Source organism: Centruroides vittatus, unplaced genomic scaffold (genome assembly GCF_030686945.1).
Source record: "Centruroides vittatus isolate TY-2023 unplaced genomic scaffold, ASM3068694v2 contig_290, whole genome shotgun sequence".
Classification (NCBI taxonomy): domain Eukaryota; kingdom Metazoa; phylum Arthropoda; class Arachnida; order Scorpiones; family Buthidae; genus Centruroides; species Centruroides vittatus.
The window spans coordinates 454387-482185 of record NW_027121846.1 but is presented as its reverse complement, the minus strand read 5'-3'; the positions used below and the strand labels follow the sequence as shown (position 1 = coordinate 482185).

General features: G+C 31.7%; 2 long non-coding RNA genes across 2 annotated transcripts; both read left to right on the top strand.

Annotated features, from left to right (window-relative positions):
- Window positions 1-3933: 3933 nt before the first annotated feature.
- Window positions 3934-4739, top strand: LOC136972427 (uncharacterized). Its single transcript, XR_010880326.1, has 2 exons — window positions 3934-4037; window positions 4461-4739. It is a non-coding gene; the product is annotated as an uncharacterized lncRNA (long non-coding RNA).
- A 10622-nt stretch (window positions 4740-15361) lies between these two features.
- On the top strand, window positions 15362-16100 carry LOC136972426 (uncharacterized). The gene is made up of 2 exons (XR_010880325.1): window positions 15362-15461; window positions 15826-16100. It is a non-coding gene; the product is annotated as an uncharacterized lncRNA (long non-coding RNA).
- The last annotated feature ends 11699 nt before the right edge of the window (window positions 16101-27799 follow it).

The following is a 27799-nucleotide window of genomic DNA, read 5'->3' as shown; positions in this document are numbered from 1 at the left end:
GTGTGTAGCATCCATGAGCTAAACCGCGAAGTTAGTGCTCTGTAACGCGCATGCGCGAATGTGTGTAATGTGGCTGCTTTACACTATTTCATTATTTTTAAGTGGTAGCTATCCCGTATTCGACAATATGGCGCTTTTATTGAGAATATGCATATACGAATTTATATTCGAATATAAAATAGCAATCTTATCATTGTTTTCACATGTAGTACAGTAATTTGTAATACGATATATAATGCGGTTATAATAAAATATTAATTTTAATTAATTCAAAGTACGTTAAAATATGAAAATCGCACAATATGTATTTATAGTTTAGAAAATGCAAAAAATCGGCGTTTCCCCAGCTTCCATGGATCTGCTTCCGAGAGGTTAAAAACGTAGAGAAAATCCGGAAATCTCATGGCCAGATTGTCATGGCGAAGCGTAAACTCACGAAGGAATTACCGGTGTTCAGAGAACGAACCGTCTTTTACCGGTGAAGTTGATTTAATATTGAAGTTGTATTGCAGGCTACTCATTTACCGTAATATTCAAAAAAAAAAAAGTTTAAAACATTCCATTGTAATGGCACAGTAAAATAATAAAAATATATTAATAAAGATGGTTGCAATTACAGTTGTCGAAGCAAATATTGTGACAAAGTCTGCAAAGGCCTGAAAGGTAAAAGTGAATATTGTTAAGTATGCTCGGAAGATTGTTAATGCACAAGTCTTTCTGATGATACACCTACAACTCCGCTTGATAGATGTTTCTTTCTTACGGGGTTTCAACTTTTGAAACGTCGTAATGATCTGTCTTTACTGATAGCAAAATAAGCCTTATGCAAACATAGTTACTGTTGCTTGATATTTATTTGTTAATGTATATTAGTTATATATACTGTAAAGTTTACAGATTAAACTTTATAAAAGTTTCGCTTTATGGGCTTTAACAGCGTTTTCTTTTTAGCAAGTCCACTACGGGTTTTGTCGCATCTCTTCTTCACTAATGCGGCCAGGCTCACAATAAAGTGGCTATTGGTGAGAGATCTGACCCGACATATGGAAATAAACCACGCTTTGAAAAATGACTGGAATGATTTTATCCGTTTATATTCGATTCCCGGTCTCTCAGAGCAGTAGGCTGTCACCTTAACCGATCGCCGTCCGGATGTCGCCAGTTATATGTTTTAGTCTGTCTATGGAAAGAATCGACTTAATAAAAAAGTCACGCGTTATGAACGAATTATCACATTTACCGATAATATCATATATTTTCGCTTAATATGCAAGGAAATCCGTGAATTTTATTTGATTTTCTTTCACTAGATGGCAGAACGACTTTTTTAAAATTAATTGTGTTAATTTTTTATAGCATGCATTAACTGTAAATAATCATTCGTTTAACAACTACTATACCAAAACGTGAGGTGTTGATAAAATTGTTCATAATGGTGGTGAGATGTTCAACAAATGAGCGTATTTAAAATTTGGCAGCGTATAATCTGGCTGCTTTACACTATTTTAATATTTTCGCCGTGGAAGCTATCTTGTATTCGACAATACGTTCTTAACATTATTAATATTTAATAATAAATAGTTGCTATTTTACTTGATGCTTAGATTTGCTTATTCATTGTATTTATTATTTATATTTCCCACCTTTTTTAAATAACCAATTGATTTTTACCCATTGGCTCATGTTTGGAGAGAGTGGCGACGAATTTTAGCTTATCCAATTAAAGAAACTAGTTTACTTTCTCTTCTAGACTAGCTGTGAAACAGTAACAATTCGGGATGATTTAAAACAGTTATTTTAAAGTTTCAAGAACACTAATTTAATAAATCACGGCTTAAAAGAATAATAATCAATTTTTAAAATTAAGGAAAAAAAACTAGATTCATAAACATTATAATTTTTAAAAATTAATTCTGTCATATGTACTTCTAAAACTATTAATATTTCAAAGTAAAAACAGACTTTATATATATTCTGTATAATTATTACTAAATTTATTGTTTTGTATATTCAGACAGGAAATTATATTCACGAGTTGTGACCATGTGCGTGTTATCAATAAAATTATTTTATGTCCGTATTTTTAATAAAGGCAAAATATAAAATTTAGATCTTTTATGATCTTAACAAATGGAGTATCTTCACTAAACTTGCGCATAATAATAATTCTACAGATATATTGAAAGGCTTGTTCTTAAAGTCAATTAATAAATCTACATTACAAGAAATTTAGATTTCTCGTAAACTAGAATTATTTTCTTAAAAACTAATTACTGAAAATATGCTAATAAGTAATACCCTTTACATATCGATTTTTAATCTTTTATTTCTGTATATTTTTAACACGATTTGCAATAGAAAGTAAATCAAGTGAGTTTGACGTGATTTCAGCATTTCTATAATGCGAAAATATATAACTGATGTTGATTATTAAAACAGATGAATGACGATTGATATAAAGAAATCATAATTAGTTCTTGCGAAATAGAACAGAGTTATTAGTAATTGAAAAATAGTTTAAATATTACGGTAAACTTAATTCGTATCTGAGCTTAAATTGTATTAAGCATTTCTTAAAATCTATGACATTTACAGACGCCACAAAAGAGGTAAAGAGTATAAACAATACTCAGCCATACTGCTCGAATTCAGAATTGGCGTCAAGAAATATTTTTCAAACATAATTCAAAAAGTAAAGTTTATTGTCACTTTTTAGTAAAATTTTTATTTCTTTCACGACAGTTTTGTTTAAATAAACGAAAATTGGAATTTATTATCTTTAATAATAATAAAAAATTTAAAAAAACCAATTAACTATTTATGTACCGTACAATACATAATAAAATGTTTAAAGTTATTTTCAATTGGTAAAATACAATTCTTCGTATTGTGTAAATGTTTACGAATTTATTAATAAATTCTATTATTAAATAATTAAAAATTAATACAAAATCGGTTATTGAATTATTTTGTCAATTCTGGATAAAATACCGTATTTTTTGCAATATAAGATACGACTTCTATTAAAAATATAGGCTGAAAAAATCGTTGTTTGTCTTATATGTGAAGTTGCAATCGCCCATAGACTAATGAATTGCTAAATACTACCTTTAGTAGGTTACAAGTAACCTCTCTGGCCCAACTCTTCAATAGAAATGCTATTGTTTAATGAAATGTATTATTATATCTATGCACCTTTTACGCATTCGTGTTAAATATTTAAATGACAAATTTTAACTGTAAATTACAACGTTTTTTAATTTATCTTTTACACCGATAAGTAAAAGTGTGTTTCTAGTTTTGATTTTTTAACCAGAATACAGTAACAAGAAAAAATTGAAGCCGAAGGAGCGGGCTGACGAATATATACATTTAAATATTCCATGCTGAAATGGGTGTTTGTCTATTATGCCTATTAAATATAGAGTAAGTAATTTACTGTTTTCTATAATAAAAGTTTTTTTTATCAGTTTACAATAATGTGTTATTTTTTTATTATGAAAATTCTTCTAGAATAGAAATTTTTCAGGAACGCCAATATTCATCTTCAGTGAAAAATAAAATTCTTTTTAGTACAATCTTTTGAATACGTTTCAAGAATATGTCATTAAAGTAGAGTTGCTATATTGTTTTATTTCAAACTAGGCGAGTCTCTTCTAGTTTAATAATTAATAAAATTGAACATTTTAATTAATTTTTGATTTCAACAGAGTTTATTTTATTATTAAGCAATTATTTACTTACCAATACGAATTTATTGTTTTCTCAGCTGTCGTGTCGCACTTTACGTGATAATAATAGCTTTTAGGTATAAATTTAATGGATAATTATCGCAATATTACTTTATTACTTTAGATTAAATTGTTTTTATTATCCGATATAAATTATTCGCCCATATGTGTTTTATGTATTATCTTTGTATAAATAGAGTTCAAAAGATCAATTCGAAGAAGCCATCTTTGAAGAATCATACTTCATTAGAAGACTTAAAATGAATTATTTTATATTGAGTTTCGTTGCAGCTCTATTAATATTGGGTAAAAATTTTTACATAATATACATTTTCTTAGTAACAATAAATATTTTTTTCATACTATATAATATTATATTATACTATATTTATTTAGTAAAAATAAATAGAGTTCTAATATTAATGAATCAATAGTTTTATATAATGAGTCAGAAAAATAGTTACACAATTGATCACACCGTGTGCTGACACTATTTGATATATTTTACCGGAAAGCAGTTTAAAGAAATTAAATAAATGTGGTTCATTTATTTTAAATGTACTTAATTATACTTGTTTTCAAATTTTACTATTCTGTCTCCAGTAAATAAAATAGTGTAAAGAGCGCCATGAGATCAAGCGTGCAACTACTTATTTTATTCGATTAGTATAATTTAGGTAAAACAATGATTAAACTTAAATGTATAAAGACTGTTTTATATTTATTTAGATGTAAATTGTAACAAAGACGGTTACCCAGTGACTAGTGATAACTTCCGTCTTCCTTGTTGGTATAGCTCAGATTGCGACAAAGCCTGCAAAAGCATGAAAGCTGGAAGTGGATATTGTCCACATTCTCTATATTGTTGGTGCTACGGTCTTCCTGATGATGCACCTATAAGTGGATGATAAATGTCTTCAATATGGAAAGTAAACATAATCAACTTTTAAAAATATATAATGATCTGTCTTTTACTGATATAGGAAAATAAATCTTATGTGAACATAATTACTGCTGCTTGTTATTTATTTGTTAAATTATAGTAGGTGTATATAGTGTACATTTTATAAAAGTTTCTATCTGTAGTACTAAGCAGGTATAGATTTTAGTGCATTTACTACTGGTTTTCTCGGTTCTGTTTTACACCAATGCGTCCAGGTCCACAATTTTCCCTGGCTTCTTTCAATAGCTGTGCTTTCTTCCACACATAAAGGTAGAAACACCCATTCTCGTGGATTGAGTTGCCGATTTCAAATAAAAATGTAAACCAGTAACAACATTCGTAACTTTGCGAAAAAGTACTTATATATTTAATAATCACTCTAAGAAACACTAGTACAAAGTTAAATTATGTGGCACCATCTGTTATAACATTTTATTAAAAAGTAATTTATATATTATTAATTATTAAAAAATAATAAATATTTTCATTTTGAAGGTAGAGATGAATTTTTAAAAATATTCTAAATGTTAATAACAAGAAACATTTTCATTAATATCGCTAAAATGACGATAGATGTCCGAAGCGGTTAAGATTGTCTCTGGGATTGAACACGGGAGGAGCCGAGCATTAATGTAATATGGCCCGGCCCGAATTTCGATCAGTTATTTTCAAAGTAGAAGTTTCAAAATGTATACAAAATGCATTTTGTAACTTCTAATTTTGGGTTCGTAATGGTCACTCTGCGTAATTGAATTGGTGTTATTCAACGCGACACGTCTAGTCAGATGTCTCTCGGTTCATTTACTACAAGTGAAGAAAATCCGGAAAGCTCTATGCGGCTAGCCTATTGGCCAGACGGGAATTCGCAAAAAACTACCTGTGTTTAGTGGCTTTATACACTCAGCCACCAGTGGACAGTGTCAAAAATTGTTCATTGGGGAATCGAATACGGGAACACTATTATTGGACATCATCATGAATTATTCAAAAAATCCTATGCTTAAATATCAGAATAAATGCGAAACAATTCATATATTCTTTCTTTCATTTAATTTTTTTTTTTTTTTTTTTTCCAGCATCGTATATACTTGTGTTTCTGTAAAGATAAAGTATTTTATTTTCATATTGCCAAATTATAGGTTACACACTTTTAAGTTAAAATGGGTAATTACATACGACCTGTTTGTTTAGCGTAAAATGTATCTGATAATCGTGATTTTGGTCTCATTATCAGTCGTTTTCGTTAATGATTTTAACTTGGAAAAAAACTAAATTTTTCAAATTTTTCGTGCCATTCGATGTTATTCTACAATTTATAAAGTTTCTCGTATTCAGAACAATATAGGTATGGAAAACAAGCTAATGTATAGATTAAACATATTATGTTCATATTCACAGCACACAAACAACATGTGTCTGCATGCTTTTAATTTTCGGTCTAAGTAGTTTAAAAACTGCATGTCTTTTGGAAATGCCGGCAAAAACGTTAAGAAATGTTTAAAATATTTATATATGCAGCCAGCAGCGTAGAAAACCCCAGAGACTAATTAAAACGCGCATATGCTCGGCCTCAGAAAACAGGTGCGAGTTTTGAAAAGTTTCTATTGTCACGACGTCGAGCATGATAAATTCAGCTTTTAAAGGTCAAAATAAAAAGCCTTCGTAGCAATGTGTAACTTAACAGCAATTGTTAAATCTATTGACATCTCGCCCGACGACTTTACATTCGGCATGTATGTAGAAATACCTAATTTCAGAATTTTTCTTCGTCAAGACATTGGCCAGGTCTAGTTGTACATATTTGTAAAAATCATATTTAGTGGTAGTGTGGTTTCTTTGAACATCGATCACTGACAAAACTTTCTCTGACTTATGAAGATACGCTCAAAAAATTAACAACGAATTGTTTTGTAAAGTGAAATCTGTTTAATGTCGGTCGCTGATTAATAGATAAAAATTGTAAAGCAAAATTTGAATCTACAATTGGGCAAAAGTATGAATGCAAAATTTTTTGTACACATCAGTTCTAACTTTTAATAAATTTTCTATATATAAAAAAGCGTGATTTGTTGTACAGAAATGGAGTTAAAAGTACTCTTACCAAATCATCTACGTCAAATCAAAACTTTTTTCTTATTCTTCGTGTAATGAACGTGGATTCAGCTACGCAGGGATGAATTCGTTGTTGAAATTGCTTTTATGTTAGCATGAACAATGCATATTTTTTGAAGGAACAGACAGTTCAACTGTGATATTTGTTTTCTGTGCACTCTTATCCCGCTAAATGCTTCTTGCATTCGAAAAATCGATTCTACATTTATTTCGTTCCGTGCTGTTTTGTATAAATGTTTTCTTTTAAATCTGTATTATTAAGAAAACACTCACAACATAAAGCACCTGTTTTGACAGTAATATTTTTGATTAGATTTTTTGTTTTTGTTTTTATAATTTATATGTGTGAAAATCAAATACGTTAAAAACATTTTATTCTAAAGCTGGAAATAAATGTTAAGGTCTACTGAAACAATAAAAGATATTTTAAGGTTCGAACATCATTATGGACAAATGGCAAGCCTAATGGCCAAGGCAAAACTTGACAATTTGCAAAAAATGATGAATCTTTTTCTAGAATATTGGAACATAATAAAACAGTTTAAAAGTGACAGTAAGATCACCGAAATTGTAGAGTCTTAAGATTTATTTTAATAGTAGCAAAAATAATGTGTAACGTATGTAATGTTTGTTTATTGTCTATCTTTTCTGAAATAGAAAAAATAAAAAGTTTAATTATGATAGTATTGTCGATTCAACCGCTTTTTTATCAATTCCTCAAAACGAAATTCAACCAACCTCGAAATTTATGCAATTTTTTTGGAGAAAAATTAGTATATTTTCATATTAAAAACATTATAAGAGATTATTGTAGTTTTTTTGAATAAGGAACTACCGACTTATTAAAGATTGATAGTTGTTAATAACTGGATTCAAGTAATATGTGGAAACGCCGGGAGGTAGACGGAGTCGTACCTCCTGTCTTTCGGCTCACAGGTCGGAGAGACACCAGCCCACTGTCACGCATGGCTGTTTTTATCTGATATCCCGAAGTGTCGGGATTAAGTGATCAATTGTCGGGTCGAGTGGAGGAGGAGGATGGGTTTGTCGATAAGACTGAGGCGGTACTCGAATAGAGGATACCAGTTAAACAACATACAAAATTTATTAACAAACTGAAGCGATTGGTTACAAAGGCTAACATCAATATAACTATAGCGGCCCTACTTACTAATACGTATTAATAACCCGAGAGAGAGCTTACATAGTAATGGTCGTCATACCACATATAGGTGATCGTCGGAGGAACGGATCGAGTTGCAGACGGCGTGGATAATAGGATCGTCGGCGGAGAGGGTTTCGTGTTCGGCGTGAGACTGGAACAACGAACGAACTCTCGGATCTCGGGTCCCTCTTTTTATTTTATCTTGTCACGTTACTTGGTCCGCCAATTAGCGAAAGTTGTCCTAAGTTCCTCCCTGACTCAGATTCGAGTTCTGCGGGGAGAGGAAACAAACTTTGGGAAAGGAAATACAGTCAGTCTCCGGTGGAAAATTTTCGACTTTTGTTTCCGAATTTTATTTTCGATGTCGAAATTTGTACAGAAAGCAAAGAAAAATGAATAAAATAATATAAAATAAGAATTTTAAAATCTTTTGTTTTATCGATCGATTTCGGACTCTCACATAATACTTACATAAAGGAAAATAAATTACAGATCAGTGTAACTTTATTATTGGTTATTTTTAAGTAGTAATAATCACAGTGTTTCTCTCTGCCTTGGGTCGGGACAGAAAGCAGCAAAGTGGATGCTTTTTATATAAAAAAAAAAACAATTAATGTATTTATTTTTTGTAATTTGGAATAAAATATTACATTGTAAAGTACTGAAAAAATAGATTTGTTTTATCCGAATCTTCAGTTATTCGAGGTAGCATTTGTCCACGATATTACCCCGATTTTTTATAGTATTACCTAGAGTACCTAGATATGAGAGTAGCAACATACGAGTCATCGCCGCCATGTTCTGTCGACTGTCAACACGTGGTCTATGGGTTTACATTAAGAAATGACGATTTTTTTAGTTTAATAAAGCATTTTGTTCGTAAAAATGCTTTATTAAACTAAAAATTTGTAACTAAACTCTGAATATTAATGTATTCAGAGTTTATTCATTAACACGCAAATTAAATTAATTTCATGCGTCGGTTTATCAACGCAAAATACAGCTTACGAGACTCGTGTTGGCGGTCATCTTGTTTGCTGGTGTATCGAGCACCGTAAAAGTCGCTTGCGGTTTGCTGGAAGCGCGCAGAGATTTTGAATACGCTCATTTGTTGAACAACTCACCGCCATTATGAACTGTTTTATGAACACTTCACGTTTTGGTATTGGAATACATAAAATTTTGCTATAGTAGTTGTTAAACGAATGATTATTTACAGTTAATGCATGCTATAAAAAATTAACACAATTAATTTTTAAAAAAAGTCGTTCTGCCATCTAGTGAAAGAAAATAAAATGAAATTCACGGATTTCCTCGCATATTAAGCGAAAATATATGACATTATCGGTAAATGTGATAATTCGTTTATAACGCGTGACTTTTCTATTAAGTCGATTCTTTCCATAGACAGACTAAAACATATAACTGGCGACATCCATTCGGCGAGCGGTTAAGATGACAGCCTACTGCTCTGAGAGACCGGGAATCGAATATAAACGGATAAAATCATCCTAGTCATTTTTCAAAGCGTGGTTCATTTTCATATGTCGGGTCAGATCTCTCACCAACAGCCACTTTATTGTGAGCCTGGCCGCATTAGTGAAGAAGAGATGCGACAAAACCCGTAGTGGACTTGCTAAAAAGAAAACGCTGTTAAAGCCCATAAAGCGAAACTTTTATAAAGTTTAATCTGTAAACTTTACAGTATATATAACTAATATACATTAACAAATAAATATCAAGCAACAGTAATTATGTTTGCATAAGGTTTATTTTGCTATCAATAAAGACAGATCATTACAACGTTTCAAAAGTTGAAACCCCGTAAGAGGAAAACATTTATCAAGCGGAGTTGTAGGTGTATCATCAGGAAGACTTGTGCACTAACAATCTTCCGAGCATACTTAACAGTATTCACTTTTACCTTTCAGGCCTTTGCAGACTTTGTCACAATATTTGCTTCGACAACTGTAATTGCAACCATCTTTATTAATATATTTTTATTATTTTACTGTGCCATTACAATGGAATGTTTTAAACTTTTTTTTTTTTGAATATTACGGTAAACGAGTAGCCTGCAATACAACTTCAATATAAAATCAACTTCACCGGTAAAAGACGGTTCGTTCTCTGAACACCGGTAATTCCTTCGTGAGTTTACGCCTCGCCATGACGGGCTGGCCATGAGATTTACGGATTTTCTCTACGTTTTTAATGCGTAAATAGAAGCCAGTTAGTTTTGAGACGACATCTCAAAAACAGATTTAAGGAAGCTGGGGAAACGCCGATTTTTTGTATTTTCTAAACTATAAATACATATTGTGCGATTTACATATTTTAACTTACTTTGAATTAATTAAAATTAATATTTTATTATAACCGCATTATATATCTTATTTCAAATTACTGTACTACATGTGAAAAAACTGATAAGATTGCTATTTTATATTCGAATATAAATTCGTATATGCATATTCTCAATGAAAGCGCCATATTGTCGAATACGGGATAGCTTCCACTCAAAAATAATGAAATAGTGTGAAGCAGCCACATTACACACATTCGCGCATGCGCGTTACAGAGCACTAACTTCGCGGTTTAGCTCATAAATGCTACACACCAAAATATCGTATAACGCTTCCAGTGAATCTATCCAAAGCCGGCACAGCTTCCCTATCACTAAATGTCACCGCAGTCTCTGCCCGAAAAGCGTTATCCATCGCGTCCCGCATATGGCCAAGCATTAAACTTCAGCCATCTATTCGGATACACAATGTCGCTCTTTCGGAAAAATAAAGCTCACAGGCTATTTTTCCATATAAATCGGAAATAAAAGACGAAAAAGACAGTTCTGTTTCTGAGGTGCGTAAAAAGCCGTAATGAAGACGTTTTTGTTTCTTATATTTTTTAAGTGTTTGTTAAGGTTATCTTCGTTTACTAAGACAATTATGATTTGATTTTGTAATTAGGTTATTGGAAGATCGATACAGCAATACAATGTTTAACAATAACCGCTTTTATCTCCCTTGTCTTAGCAGAGTTTGTCGCGATAGACGTTTCTAAAACATTTGTATCTGCAGTAAGATTCATCTTATTGATATCCATCGTTTTTGCCTTCTACATCTGAATAAATATAAAAAAATTCTTACAATAAATTATAACTAAGAATTAGCATCAAGGATACTCTTAATTCAAAATAAAAAGGAGTTATTTAAAACTAAAAAGATTGTAACAAAAATCAAAATAAAGGAAACCAAATCCTTCGAATTGAACTTTTTCTTAATTATAATCATCTAGTTTAAATCACGTAATAAAAAGACTCAGTTTTATGTAATAAAATAATATTGCAATAATTATCCATTACATTTAGAGGAAACTTTTATTATTTTATATAACTTTAACAGTTTACATTAACACGCCAGCTGAGAAAACGATCAACTTTTATTGGTAATTAAAGAAATGTGGTGAAGCGAAGTTGTCAAAAGTGAAAACTCGTCAAAGTGTAATATAATATTAATTGTTAAACTATAGGAGACAACTTGATAATAAAATAAAATGATAAAACGAATAAAGTATATTTTAATGATATAACTTTGAAAAATATTAAATAAGATTGAACTCATTAACGACTTATGAGTGGAGCGAATATCGTCATTGCATCATCTTAATTAATTAAATTACTTCAAAATTAAATAATTAAAAATTAATGCAAAATAAATGTATTTAAACTGATAAGAAAAATTAGCAGCAACCGTGTTGCATTGAGAATTTTTCCCGCGAAATCATGGCAAGAATATTTTTGTTTTGTTGTTAAATTTTTTCGGTTGTAGTAAAAAGAATAAAATTTGCGTACTGCGTTTTTTTCATACTTTTTTATGTTTATCGATTTACGACATAACATTTTGACCACGTTAATGTGAAAATTAAATTTTTCGTAAATTCAGGTCAGTCACTTTTTTTATTACTATAGATTGTTTATTGTTGCCGTCGCTACTGTTACTGTCGATTAACGGAAAAGTGGATCTACCATAAATGCAATGGCGTTGTTTATTCGATATTTCTCTTGTTTTGGTTGATTTTCCTGATAAATGAGATAAACAGTAAACTGTTACACTTTTCATTGCATTGGAATTCGAATTCAAAAATATTGTATATGCGATTATTATAGTTTTTAGATAAAGAAAAACTCTATATGTAAAAACTATAAATGCTTTCCAGCAATATGTTGGACTTTAAGCAAATATCTGTGATTTAATTAATTACTGATTTACAGCAATAATACAAAGAGCTGCCATTAAATGATTTCTGAAGAAATTTAATAGAAGAATACCACAGAGTAACAAAACTAGCTATTTTTGTATTACTTTATTTTTAAAAGCATAAATATGTCATTGTAACTTTATAGTATATTACAGAAGGAAAATACGGCAATCGGTAAAATATAATTCCGGAAAATATTTGCAGTTTTGGATTAAAGACGCCTGGAAACGTCGAGAAATACAAAAAAAGTATGGGGTAATTTCTGTATGTATGGATGTTAGTGTGTGTGTCGTACGATTTCGTTCATTGGCTTTGAAGCTTAATAATTCCTATGCTTTTTGTGGGAAATTTCTAAAATTCTGCAAAGAACTTTACGCATTAGAAAAATTGATGGTATTTAGTTTTTGTTGTTAAAGGTCAAGGAATCGAGTGTGTGTGTACATCTAGACATATCGCACTTATTGACAATTTCACTCGTTTTAGCATTTAAAACATTTTACGAAAGTTAACCCTACTTTCTGATGAAGCATTCTGCAATTTATATTAGTTAAAGATATATAAAGATTTCTAATAAAATATGAAAACAGATGCATCACCAAAATAGTAACTCGTTGCTGTTTATTTCATTAACCTGAAACCGAATCAAAGTACAGTACAAGAACAGACTTGAGGCTCCATCAGATATAAGTATTAAACTATTTAATATTGTTCCTGGTATCAAAATAATTTGTAATTAAATGACTCAAAAACATTTACTTCGATAAAAAGATAATTTTACTATTTTTTATATGCTAATCTACTGTAATATTTTTATGTGTTTTGTTTAAAATATCAACATTTAAGAATAACAATTTGCTATATTCTTTTGTGCTTAGATTTGCTTATTCTTTGTATTTATAATTTATATCTACCAACTTTTCTATATAACCAATTGTTATTGATCCATTGGCTCATGTTTGAAGAGTGTGGCGACGAATTTCAGCTCATCCGATGAAAGAACCTAGTTTACTTTCTCTTATACACAACTCTTGAGACAGTAACAATTCGGAAGAAATTAAAACAATCATTTTAACGTTTTAAAAAATAACTCAATAAATTACAGTTTAACACAATAATAATCAATTTTTTGAAATAAGGAAAACAAACTAGATTCATAAAAATTATAGATCTTTTTAAAAATTAATTCTGACATGCATAGTTCCATAACTATTAATATATAAAAGTGTACACAGATTCTATAGATACGCTGTATAATTATTACTAAATTTATTATTTTGTATATTCTGACAGGAAATTATATTCACGAGTTGTGACCATGTGCGTGTTATCAATAAAATTATTTTATGTCAGTATTTTTAATAAAGGCAAAATATAAACTTTGTTTATTTTATAATCTTTACAAATGGATTATCTTCACTGAAATTCTACATAATAATAATTCTACAGATATATCGAAAGGCTGGTTCTTAAAGCGAATTAATAAATCTACTTTAGACAAATTTACATTTCTCGTAAACTAGAATTGTTTTTTTAAAAAACTAACTATTAAGAATTTGCTAGTAGACACAACCCTTTACATGTCAATTTTTAATATTTTAGTTCTGTAAATTTTTCATACAGTACGTTTTGTAATAGAAAGTAACTCAATTGAAATTGACATGATTTCGGCATTTTTATAATGCGAAAATATATAGCTGATGTTGATTTTTTAAACTGATGTATAGAATTCGTTAATAGTTGTTGATAAATAGAACAAAGTTATTACTTATTGAAAAGTGATTTAAATATTTCGGTAAACGTAATTCGTACCTGCGCGTAAATCGTATTACAGCATTTCTTAACATCTATGTCATTAAGAGACGATTTTAGAGGTATAAAGTAGAAACAATACTTTGCCATACTATTTGAATGGGCGTCAAGAAATGAATTTTTCAAAAAATTATTCAAAAAGTAATGTTTTTCGTCACTTTTTAGTAAAATTTTTACTTTTTTCATAAGAGTTTTGTTGACATAAACGAAAATTAGAAGTTGCTTTCTTTAATAATAATAAACAAATTAAAAAGTCAATTAACTATTTATGTACAGTACAACACATTTTAAGATTTTAAATTTCTTTCCATTTCTTAAAATACAACTTTTCTTATTGTGTTAATGTTTACGAATTTATAAATAAATGTTATTTTTAAATAAGTACAAATTAATATATTTTATTGAATTATTTGTCAATTCTCAATAAAATACCGTATTTTTCGCAACATAAGATATGACTTTTATAAAAAATATAGGCTGAAAAAATCGGCGTTTGTCTTGTATGTGAAGTTACAATTTCTCATAAACTAATGAGTTGCTAAAGACAGCCTTTAGTAGGCTACAAGTAATTTCTATCTGGCCCAACTGTTCAATCGGAATGTTTTTTTTTAATTAAATCTATTATTATATGCAAGCAGATTTTATGCATTCATGTTAAATAATTAAATGGGAAATTTTAACTGTATATTACGACATTTTTAAATTTATTTTTCACACCGATAAGTAAAAGTGTGTTTCTAGTTTTGTTTTTGTACCAGAATACAGTAAAAAGGAATATTGAAGCCGAAGAAGTAGGTTGGCGAACATACAGATTGTTATTTCTCTTAAAATACCCTGGGCTGAAATAAGGGTTGTCTTATATGCCATAAAATACACGGTAACTAATTTACTATTTTCTATAATAATAAAACGTTTATTAGTTAAAATAATGTGTTATTTTTTTTTTATAGATATTCTTCTCGAATAGAAAATTTTCAATAATGCCAATATTCATCATCAAATAAAATGAAAAATGAAATTTTTTCTAGACAATCTTCTGAATACCTTTCAGCATTATGCCATTAAAGGAGAATTGTTATAATGAAACAGTTTGATAAATTTTTAATTTTAACAAAGTTTATTTAATTACTAAGCAATCATTTTATACAAATAGGAATTTATAGTTTTCCCAGCTGTCCTGTCGTACTTTAAGGGAAAAATAATCGCTTTTAGGTATAAATTTAATGGATAATTATAGCAATATTGCTTTATTTTTTCAAATTAAATCATTTTTATTATCTAATATAATTATTCGCCCATATGTGTTTTATGTATTTTCTTTCTATAAATAGAGTTGAAAAGATCAATTCGAAAAAGCCATCTTTGAAGAATTCATACGTTATCAGAAGACTCAAAATGAATTATTTTATATTGAGTTTGGTTGCAGCTCTATTAATATCGGGTAAAAATTTTCTTTATATTTTTATTTATTTACTAAAAATAAATAGAAAGTGCTAATATTAATGAATTAATAGTTTCATAAATGAATCAGAAAAATGGTCACACAATTCATCGCACCGTATGCTTATATTATTTGATATATTTTACCGGAAAGAAGTTTTAAGCAATAAAATTAATGTGGTATATTTTAAATGTACATAATTATACTTGATTTGCAAATTCTACTATTTTGTCTCCAGTAAATCAAATAGTATAAAGAGCACCATGTGATCAAGCGTGTAGCTACTTATCTGATTCAACCCATAAAATTTAGGTAAAACAATGACTAAAGTTAAATGTATAAAGACTACTTTATATTTTTTTAGATGGAAATTGTAAGAAAAACGATTACCCAGTGAATACAATAGGTTGCAGAGTTAGTTGTCTAACTAACAAAGAGTGCGATGATATCTGCAAACGCGGACAAAGTGAAGGTGGATTCTGTCCTTGGTCTTACAGGTGTTGGTGTTACGGTCTTCCTGATGATATAAGTACAAAAGAGACTGGTTCGTGTATTGGGAAATAAACATAATCAACTATTGAAAATGTGCAATGATTTGCATTTTACTGATATAGGAAAATAAATCTTATGTGAACATTATTACTGTTGCTTGTTATTTATTTGTTAAATTATAATTAGCATATATAGTGGACATTTTATAAAAGTTCCACTGTGTGAGTACTGAGAGAGTTCTGTTTTCAGCAAGTCCACTATGGATTTTGTCGGATCTGTTCTTTATTAATATGGCCAGGCCCACAATGAAGTAGATGTTGGTGAGAAAGGTGACTCGACATATGGGAATCAACTACGCTTTGAAAAATTTCTGGGATGATTTTACCCGTATGTATTTGATTCCCAGCCTCTCGGAGGATTGGGTGTTATTTTAACACTCGCCAACCGGATGTCTTCACTTATGAGTTTTATAGTCTTTCTATGGAAACAATGGAATCGAGTAAAAAAAAATTAAAAAAACCACGAGTGTTAAACCAATCACCACATTTCCTAATGATGCCTGACCTTTTCGCTTAATACGTGATATTGGCATTTCCCAGTGTCACGTATTAAATTGTTCAATATGTAATGAAACTGACGGTATTTGTTTACAAAATACTGTCGCTGACAATAAAACATAAACAGATTCAATGAGAAGAAATATCTGTTGAATTACTTATTTGTTATTTCATAATCTTAACTAAATAACATATTCATTTAACTACTACAGTTTATTTTCTTCTGAACAATACATTTTGTAGTGAAAGAGTTTGGGTGTTTGATTCGTATATTTAATATATGTAGATGTATGTATTAATTAATCAAAATTAAATATAATATCGAATAATGAAGTACAAATAATATACAGTAGGCTAATATAATGATATTAAAATAAATCATAATATACAGTAAGCTATATCTAATATAGTGTGTTTAATTTTAAAACGATCCGATTTCCAAATAAAGTGATCGTTGAACATTTGATGAAAACATGTATGAGATAATATAACACATCTGCAAATAGAGTGCCTCCCGGGAGGACTTTGAATGAGAAACTGGCTCCTATTTAGGTATTAGACACGTGAAAAAAACCCGGAAAAATCTACGTGGCCAGCCCGTTGTTCAAGTGAAAACCAACCATAGTTTAAAATAGTTTAATTTGTTTATTTTCTGTTTCTGGTAGCATTCATCGTCGTTAAACATTTCTGCCATTCTTCAACAATATCCCATGAGTCAGTGCGCGATGTGAAGCGTGGCTCAACGTGTTTTACTTGGAGTTTAAACGTCAAACGTGTAATTCTGCCTCCCGTACAAGTTTAACGTTTGAGCTTCGGCCTCAAACTAATATTTCCGGAGCGGCGTTTCGTCATTTTTCCAAATTAATTCAATATGTTTGTCGTAATTTCAGGCACCATAAATGAGGAACCGGTTCCATCTGACAGGTTTGGAATCGTCTACCTCTTTGAAAAAGTATAACAATAAAAGAAAATGAGAAGACGGAGTGGCTGCACCGTCTGGCGGGCCGTGTGCACCATTATCCTGTCTTGCACCCACAACAGTTTTTTCCAACGAGCCCAACTATCAGCACAACAGGTATGATATTTCAGTCGTTTGCGAAACGTCTCACAGCATCAACGGTTTATTTCTTCTGAGTCACGCTACGTTATGCGTTTCTGTAATTTGATCACACCGCGTAATATGACGTATGAGTATATGATATATGTTTTGTTTGTATTTTACAAGGGTTGATGCTTATCTATGCGTGGGTCAAGCCCCGTTGCCGCGGAGGAATGAGGCGTCGCCCCGCCCACAGCGGTAGATTGGTACAACTTCTCCCAGGAAGTTGTGGAGGCCTTCATCTCCCACCAGCACAACATCAAGCTAGGCAGTAAAGAGTTGCTCATCCAGGTGACCAACGACCCACGTTTCTGACTTTGCCGAAATGTCTATGTCTATATTCATGTTTTCTTTTCAGATCAACTAAACCACACCTAAAGACAAAATACAACTGTGGCCGCGTTACGGGCGAACAAACAAACGAACGGCTTAACGAAGCGAACCTTACTATACTGAAATTATAAAACTTATTGTCTATCCCAATTCACATTTTATTAATAAACTAAAGATATACGCGTCATTCAGGCAAAATATGACAGTTATCATTATTTGTTAATCTTTTCGACCTACGAATCACATTTAATCGAGTTTTCTCCATTTGTTCCTAAGATATCGATATTTTTCAGGAGTTTAATTAATGCCAATACAATGTCATTTGCAAAGGATTTTAATCAATGCCATTCAAACCGAAAGCCAGTATCACACGTATCATTTGCCATCCTACTCCAGAAATTGAAGGAGATTGTATCGGTCCGTGATAAGAAACGTTCAAGCCTGTGCAATCACCCTGGAATTTTTCTTCCTTTTGATAAAAACAATTTCGATGCGTTTGTCCGGTGTTAGGGGCATTCTGTTGTCTGTTCTTCAACCTCTAACAACAAAGGAAACATATCAATAATTCTGTAAGGTGAGTCAATGAAACTTTCAGCAATCAATTTTTTGTCAAGTTCTGACCCTAAATGATATGTCACATAATCCATTTCCTATTTACAATTTCAAAGTAGCATTCTAAATGCTCATCATAAGATGGCGGATGTGCGTGTAACTCAAATTAATCTGTATCTCCCTTGGTGTAATATGTTCCAATCACGAGCAAATTAACTTTAGGTACCGTACTGTACATTCTATATTCTGTAGCAGGGGAATTAACTTTAATTGATTTTTTTCCCTCCCTGTAATGTAAAAACTATATAACATAATGTTCGCGACACCTTTAGTATTCTGCTTTCATAATGAGCATGTGTGATAAACCGTGGGCTCCAGGGCTGTTCCTAGGAACCACTTACTCGGCAACAGTCTGCAAAGACCACTCACGTTGTCGTTTCGGAGGGCTTTTTAATGAGTGGCGAGGGGGTTGAGTAAGTCGGCAGGTGTCCGTGGTTCGGGGTGACAGGAGACAGGTTTAACAAATAAACACAGCATTTATTAGATGACTAACTGTAGACTACAGGAGGTTATAGAAGGATTGATACGGTTTAATGTGGTTAAATATTGACAAAAATATATACGAAAAGGGTAGCAGTTAGCTATTCCTATTCGCATTAGCTGTGGAAAGAGAGTTCACAGATCGCTATCAAAAATACCTGTATGCGGGAAGAAATGGATGCGATCGGTCCGTAGGAAGAATCGATCGTAGTTCTTGTCTGTTGTCTTCTCAGGCAGAATCGGGGACTCGGACTAGAAGTGCGCTATGTCATGTACAAGCTCCTTTTTATTGCCCCCAGCATCCAGTAGCTTTCGCTTTTATCCTATTGTCGAACGAAAGGGGTCACGTGATTGTCAGCTATTGAGGTGACCTGCATTTCTTGACAGCTAAGTGTCAAGTTTTTCACTGGTGTGTTGTTATTACAACCAGCGACCTCCACCTTGATTCTGCATTTTTTCTATTGGGGATGTTTACATTTAAATTTCAAACAAATGCGTTAAATTCGCGGATTTCACACATGCGAAGTTTTCAAATTTTAACTATAACATTTCTTTATAATATAAATATGTAAAAACCAAATACTTTTTAAACAGTTAATGCTACACTTTGAAATAAGTATTAAACAATAGTAGATATTTTTAATGTTCCAGCATTATTATATCCAAATGGCAAGCCTATGACCAACGGAAAACTTTGACAATTTGCAAGAAATGCTGCATCTTATTCCAGCATATTGCAACATTTTAAAAGAGCTCAAAACATAACAGTCAGATAACTGAAGATAATGTTGCCACCAAACCGATTTTCACCCGAACAACCCGGTTTTCAAATTCATCGTCCGAATTAATTAATGTGTCCGTTTTCGTAGAAATTATGATGAAACAAAATAAATTTATAAAAATATTTGCCAGTATTTTATTTTAACGGTTAAAGACTTTACCTTTACACTCCCCCGAAACGTATCTTTATCTATTATTCTAGGGTAAGTGACAGATAATACACTTTTACAATTCTAACTTGCAAACATCTCGTGTTGAAAATATTAAGTATGTTTTACCAAAGTCCCTAACTAATTTAAAATTGGCATGCGCGCATTGTTCAGTTCTTGGGTGTAAAATAACATTGCCCATGCCTCGTACAGTTTCAAATTGAAATCAGTCAGAGACTTGTGTTGTGTTGGTATGTGTTATTAATTATTCTTACTTATATGTATTATTTTTGAAATTAATATCGACATCGGGCTATTATTATTCTTGGATATTCCACATGTGATCATTGTATTAGTTTAATAATATATCATGTACATGTTTACCTTTTAATAAAAAATATTTATTACGAAATAAAACAATAAAAGAACCTAATTTTTATTTCTAATTATAACATCCCACTTTTAAAAGATACGGGTAAGCAATTTTAAAAGGTGGCAACATTGACTGAAAATGTAGACGACATTAACATGAGGCATAATGATTTTGATAATGACAAAAATGACATTTAACATGTGTAATGTGTTTTTACTTATCCAAAGGATTTTTTGATGTAAAAAAAAAAATTATAAATTGTTAAATTTGCCAGTATTGTCAATTCAATCTTTTTTTGACCAATTTCTCGAAATGAGATTTATCTAACCCCAAAATTTATACAATTTCTGTCAGGTAGAAATTAGCATCGCTTCATATTAGAAACATCGTTCGAAATTACAGTATGGAATAAAACGTTAAAATTTTTCTAAGCTGTGATTTTTGAAAATAAGAATCCGATTTACTCAATTTAAGCATGTTGAAGATTGATAGTTTTAATTGCATAGCATAACTGCATCAAGATAATACTTTCATAAAGCAAAATAAATTACAGATCAGTGTAATTTTATCATTAGTTATTTTTAAGTAATAAAAATCACAATGTTTTTTTCTGCACTGGGTTGTGACAGAAAGCACCAAAATGCATGCTTTTTATATGGTAAAAAATAATTGATGTATTTGAGTTTTGTAATTTTGTACAAAATATTTCATTGTAAAATACTTAAAAACTAAACTTGTTTAATCCGAATTTTCGGTAATTTCTGGTAGCTTTGGTTTACGGTATTACCCCGATTTATTATACAGTAGTATTAGCCAAAGTAAAACCCTGAATAATCAGGATTCTACTGCTAATAATAAAGAAAGCAATACTACTAGCGACTGTTCGTAAACTAAAAGTAGATGTAATTGTTTCTCTAATGTCTATTTACTATTTACATTCTTTTCACTTATCTTTCAGTTTTAATTATGTGTCCTCATCAGCAAAAATGTTCTCGGACAATTATAAATAAATTTTTAATGTAAAGGTGAAAGTTTTGATGCTATACAGTGAGCTGTAGAAATAAGTAAATTTCGTGTTTATATTACGCAATAAAAACGTTTATTAAACGTTAATAAAATAAAATTCATGGATTGCTTAGCATATTAAAATATCAAGCTCACCAAGCAATTGGTACAACTCAACGAGAGATGCACCAAGCATCTCACCAAGCAATTGGTACGACTCAATGTGTACACGATTTGCGACCGACCTGGTGCGCCAATAACATCAGATAAAGTTCCGAAAGTTCGATTAAAAATAACTGTTGATGAGGTTCGTCGGAAAGACACCTTGCAACGATTTAGGTGGTTGATGGCTGGAAACTCTTTTGATCCGAACAAACAGAGCGCTGGGTCCTGTCTCGATTCAGGCTTTAATGCATTCACTCATGTCCAAAACCGATCGATGAATATTTTCTGCTGCTCACGAACTGTCCGGATGGCGTAACGTCCCACGGCAAACTTTTCGACAACCCCCATCTGTCTGTCTTTTTTCTCACATTCCAAAAGTCAACTCTCCTTTTCCCGTGTCGACCTTTACCCTCTACTCTTGTCGACGTTGGGTCGGATGACCAACCGGGGTTTATCCGTCCAAATTCCAACAGTCCAAATTCCAACCCTCTTTTTGTAACGGCGACCGTTGCAAGTCCAAAAGAAAAAAAGGCGGGAATCCTGTCTACTCTATTCCACCCTGACACCTCCCCTGCCGAAGATCAAACGTGCTCGGCATGCCACCTAATCTATAGCATAAAACTGCATCCTCTAGCAGTTGAAATTCGGCACAATATAATAAATTCTACGTGTACATTTGACATCAGTTGGATTCGATCACATCAAGGGTATTTGGGCAATGAACGAGCAGATACACTTGCCAAGGAGGCTGCACGGGACATTAATAATAATATCATTGCATATAATAAAATAAGCCAAGTTACCATACGTAGACTACTATGGGAAGAAGCTGTCAATCAATGGCAAATAAGGTGGGATGCTAATAGCCACAGTATAACCCATGACTTTATCCCAGATCTTAAGAAATTTTTCAAGATAAAATGGTTTGTTCCAGATTACTGCACTACTCAAATGTTTACAAATCATGGAAAGTTTGCTAGTTACCTTGCGAGATTCACAACCAGGTTATCAGATCAATGTCCCACCTGTCTAATTGAAGACGGCTCCAAACATTACGTGTATGACTGCGTTATGACAGAGCCAGAAAGAATGGAGTTGAGACAACTCTTATGTGAAATCAACATCGAATGGCCATGCCACCTATCAAATGTGTGGCACAATTACGAAATATTCTCTGCTTTCAAAAGATTGGCTAAGAAAACTAACTTGGTTACAAGTCAATTAATCCAAAATTAAGTACAAAACTTACTACATTGTGATACAAACGATCAATGCACTTGCTGAATTGGTAGTCTTTCCGTATGAAAATAAGATTTGTGGCTTTGTTATCTTGATCGAGGTTACGAGTTAATGATCGTGATCATTTCTTTGCTGATTTGAGGTTTAGTTTTCTATATATTGTGCACATTGCTGGTCTCACCTCGTGTCATCTTTTATGTTATAGCTTTAATAGTCTCATGAATAAAATGTTGGGATCTTTCCTTACTATTCGCCATACTTTTTGATGGACATTTGGTTTTTATGAATAACACGGCTGAGATTAACTCTTCATTATGCTGGTGCATGTTAGCAAACCTTCTGGTACTTGTAGGACTTGCATCTCTCGATACATTTTGGTACTTGTTGGACAGTTGGCCTTGCAACTGATAGTTCATCCTTTGCTGGGAACATTATATACCTTCTGTTATCCGTTTAACTAACATCCTACATTCCTCATGTTTTAAATTAAACATCTGCTTCTGCTAAATAAATGATAGTCCTGCCTCCTTCATCAGTTGCAGTGAACATACATTACTAGGAATGTATTTCGTTCTCTCAATGGTGCAAAACAGCTTCGTCTCTTAATATAATGTGTAGTGATTGGGCCACATACAAGGAACTACTTGTATTTGAGTTAATGGCTCAATATAATCGCCAATTTTACTGCCACTTGATGATGGCAGTCCTGTAGTGTATGTGCAGCGATGACCACCTTAGAGAAGCCGCGACCTAGTTGGACGTCTGTGACAGCAACTTAATGCCCATCTGGATGGCTATGACAGCTGCTGAATCCACAACGTACTACTTTTTTAGCTGCCATATCTCGAGAATTGACAGGTTACATCTTTAAGAACATACGGGCACCTTTAAGTGGAGCTGCGCTTTGGTTTGATGGTCGTGTCTTCAGCCTGGTGAAAGAGTGGCGAACTATTCGTGCCGATCTGCTGGCTTGGATGGCTGCGTCTGCAGCTCAGTGTAGTGCTGAGAACAATGGTGTTCTTCTATTGCAATCTGCTGCACCTCATGTGGATAGATTAATCTATACGTATGTGTTACACCTCTGCATACATCAAACCCGAACTTTAATGTTAATGACTCTCAGAGCGAACCTGGTTTGATGTTATGTGCCTGAGGTAAGTAAATATTTATTTAGAAATGGGATTCATTTTGTTTATTGCTTAGTATTTAGTATTTTATTTAGTATTTAGTATTTAGTATTGTATTTATTATTGCTTAGTATTTAGTAGTTTTAGAACTCAGTTAAAAGATTGTATTTACTATATGCATTATCATATACATGTTTATATAAATTACAAGTATTAATTGGTGTAAGATCATCTTACATGTTGTAATTATATGTCTTGTTATAACACTGTTACCGTATTTCGCCGATAGTGAAACTGTTTCACTGCCAGTGTAGATACTGAATCTTGTATGTCACTCGATGCCTGCAGTAACTGATTCCGTTACATGTTATCTGTTTTTGTACTTATGGTAAATACAGTATTTAATTATAATTTTAGTAAAATAATGTAACCTGCACAGCTATTTATGTATATCGTTATTTGTATGTACTGTTATTGAATTTATTGTAAATACAGTAGTTAAATATAACTTATGTAAGGCAGTGTAACAGGCGCTACCGACTAAGTACATCAAATATTTGTATGCTCTTGGTATTCTGTCATATGACTCGTATGTACTCTGTTTATAATATGTACCATACCGTACACAATCTGTATGTTGTTATTTATACACTACTATCATAACTGAAGAAACACCAAAATATTATCTTGTATATGATATTTCTTGTATATTTACTGTATATTTTCTTGTATATGATATTCAATTGTACATTATTTTCATAAGTGATGTAATACCTAAATATTTTCATGTAACAACTTTTCTGGTAATGCTTTTTAGCGGGGCCAGATAATGTGTAATAGCACCTAATTAAACAATATTGATTGATTGATTGATTGATTTGATTGTGCTCACTTCAGCCTGTTTGATACCCTGCACCTTGCTGTCACAACCCTACAAATCGCAGTTGTCCATTCCGATCGCAGTTGTCTTATAATATATGATAAAAGGAAAACAAATGAACAAATAATTATTAATAAAGCTAATGAGATAAAAGAAAATATTAAATTCGAATTAGAAAAAGAAAAAGAAAATAGTATTAATTATCTAGATATAACAATCGAGAGAAAAGAAGATAAATTAATTTATAAAAAATATGTTAAACCTATAGAAATATCAAAAACAATTAATTATAAGTCTGTTACACCAATGAGTATGAAATATAATATATTTAAAATGTATATAAATAAAATCCGACAAAGAACAAGTGAAATCGAAGTACAAGAAAAAGAAGAAAAAAAATAATGAAAATGTTTATGTTAAATGATTATCCAAAAAATTTGTTGAACAAATGGATTAAAAAACTAACAAATGAAAAACAATTAAAATTAATAGATAAGGGAAAAAGTTTCGTTAAAATAAGATATATCCCTAAATTGTTTGAAAGAATTAAAAATGTATTAAATAGTAGAATTAACTTAATACCGGAAAAAGTAAATACAACTAAAAAGCATCTATCCTATAGAAATGAAGAAAAATATGACATATTAGAAGAAAAAGGAATAGTATGTTACTTTAATTGTAATTGTAAACCGGAAAAAATATATTTTGGAGAAACAAAAAGAAAATTAAAAATAAGATTAAATGAACACAGCCGAGTAATAAGGGGTAATTATGCAAATTTAGTAGTAGCCGAGCACTGTAATTCTACAGGCTGTGAAATAGTATTAAATTCAGTAAAAATAAGGAAAAAAGAAAAGAATAGTTATAAAAGACAACTCTATGAACACATTAATATAATTAGACAAAACAACAGAATAAATAATAATACCGGACGAGAAATACACCAATCGTGGCGAAAAATTATAGAGGAAGGGGTGTGTCGGAAGTATAAAGAGAACGATCGACATAAACATAGAAGAATGCCCCACCAGTGGGCGAGTGGTCTCCGTTGCCGCTCATAGCGGTGGTGACTGGATCCTAAACACTGGGAAGTTCGGTCGTGGGTTCGCGCCGCGACTCGGACAGGCTGGTCGTTAGAAGTTTTCCGGGTTTTCTCCTAGCTAATAACGACTGAATAGGAGGCCAGTTCCCCATGAAAGTCCTCCCGGAAGGCACGGTTTCCCGCGCGTACGTTTAGGCCGTGAGATAAACGGCTGGCTCTTCGGTCGCGTAGCGATCATGGCACCACTCTTCGGAGGAAAGGCGAATATAAGGCTATAACCTCCATATAAACCAGAGAGGAGACGAACAGCGTAGAAGAATAAAGCAAACAAGAAGAGATGTAAGTTTGAAAATGTAAAAAATTGTGATAATGCTAAAGTTTAATATATTGAATTGTTCTTATACACGTTTAAGTTTACAGTTTAATTAATATTATTATTGTTTAAAATTGTTTGTCAGTTGAAAAAAGTAAACGAAGTGAAAAGTTTTGAAAATGTAAGAATTTTATATTAATGTCTGTAAACTTGTCGGGAAATGTAAAATGTTGTTTTAAAAATTATTTTATCATTTTTAACTTATATAGAATGTACTGCATAAATACCTGCTTAGGAGGGACGAGAGAGTTCGAAACGCAATGGTTAAATGTATGTGTCCGAATATATATCATATAAAATGAATTTCTGATCTGTGAAACTGTGTTGCAGTATCCTTCAAAACCAGTCTAGTAAGTCCTGATAATAGAAATTACGTACTTGTAGACGAAAATAACATCATATTAAATAGGCTTACTTTAGGATGTATTAAAGAAGATGGGATGGACAAAGCAATTTAGACCTCGTCCAGCCGATCTGAGAAGTCGATATCGCATCCAGCTCCTAGGAATTTTCATACGCGATCTCCCCAAGACCATTTGCTACTAACCTCTACACTTTGTGGAACATTCCAAACCCATTATGAATATGACTTAAAAGGCCCGATTAAAATATGAAAACGAAATTAGTCTAAATGTAATAAAAAAGCGGGATTTCTCAATACATTAATATTACTTGTTTATTCTGTGCATTTTAAAACTGTCAGATTATGTATCCTTTACTTCTTATGTATTATTTTTATTAAATAATTCTGTAAATACAGTCAAAATTAACAAGTACAGATCGGATAACAAACCCTTTCGCGAAAAATTTTTATGTTCGGATAACGAACACCTCACACAACAAACACAAGAAGAGCGCCGTAGTATAATGAATACCGATTGATCTTCCCTTGTCTCCAGTTAACAATTCGAAACTTTTTGGAGCGCGGAAGACGTTGACATCGATGCTCAACCCGGTATATACTGATCGGATTGTATTGCTCCAAACTTTGAAGTTCTCTCTTGTAATTCCAGCATTTTACTTTTCTGACCGAAACAATTCTTTTATAGTATTCCTGAAACTGTCGGACGGGGACTCGTTAACTTTTGTATCGGTTTTTATTTTCGAAAGGTGAGAGTACAATAGCAAATGCAGAAGATGTCTGATGTTGCCGGGCAGTATGTCTTGAACAGGTCTACAGTAGGCCGCAGTTCAATTTTATCTAACAAAGATACCGTATAATCAAGAAGACTCGAGCAGCTTAGAGAGTAACAAAAATCACATCTGAGAAATAAAGAACATTGAAGAGCTCATAATGGAACCTGAAACTGATCTGACGACAGAAAAACGTCAAGAAACTCAGCGAGATATTTTTTCTTCTGAAAAAGAAAATTAATATCGATATCTGCTAATAAACATTTTTTTGAAGAAGTGAGAGGATGTCAGAACGACGGTCATAGAATGGCATCCAAACCAGGTTGAGATTAATAAGCTTAGGGATCTCTACAATTACAATGCCATTAATTACTTCTGAAAAATCCTGAAGAAGATGAGAAGAGCAATCGACATTAGACAGATTCTTTAACCAATCAAACGGAAAAAACATGACTAATAAAAATGCAAAACTGTGTATATATGTATTATTATTATTAC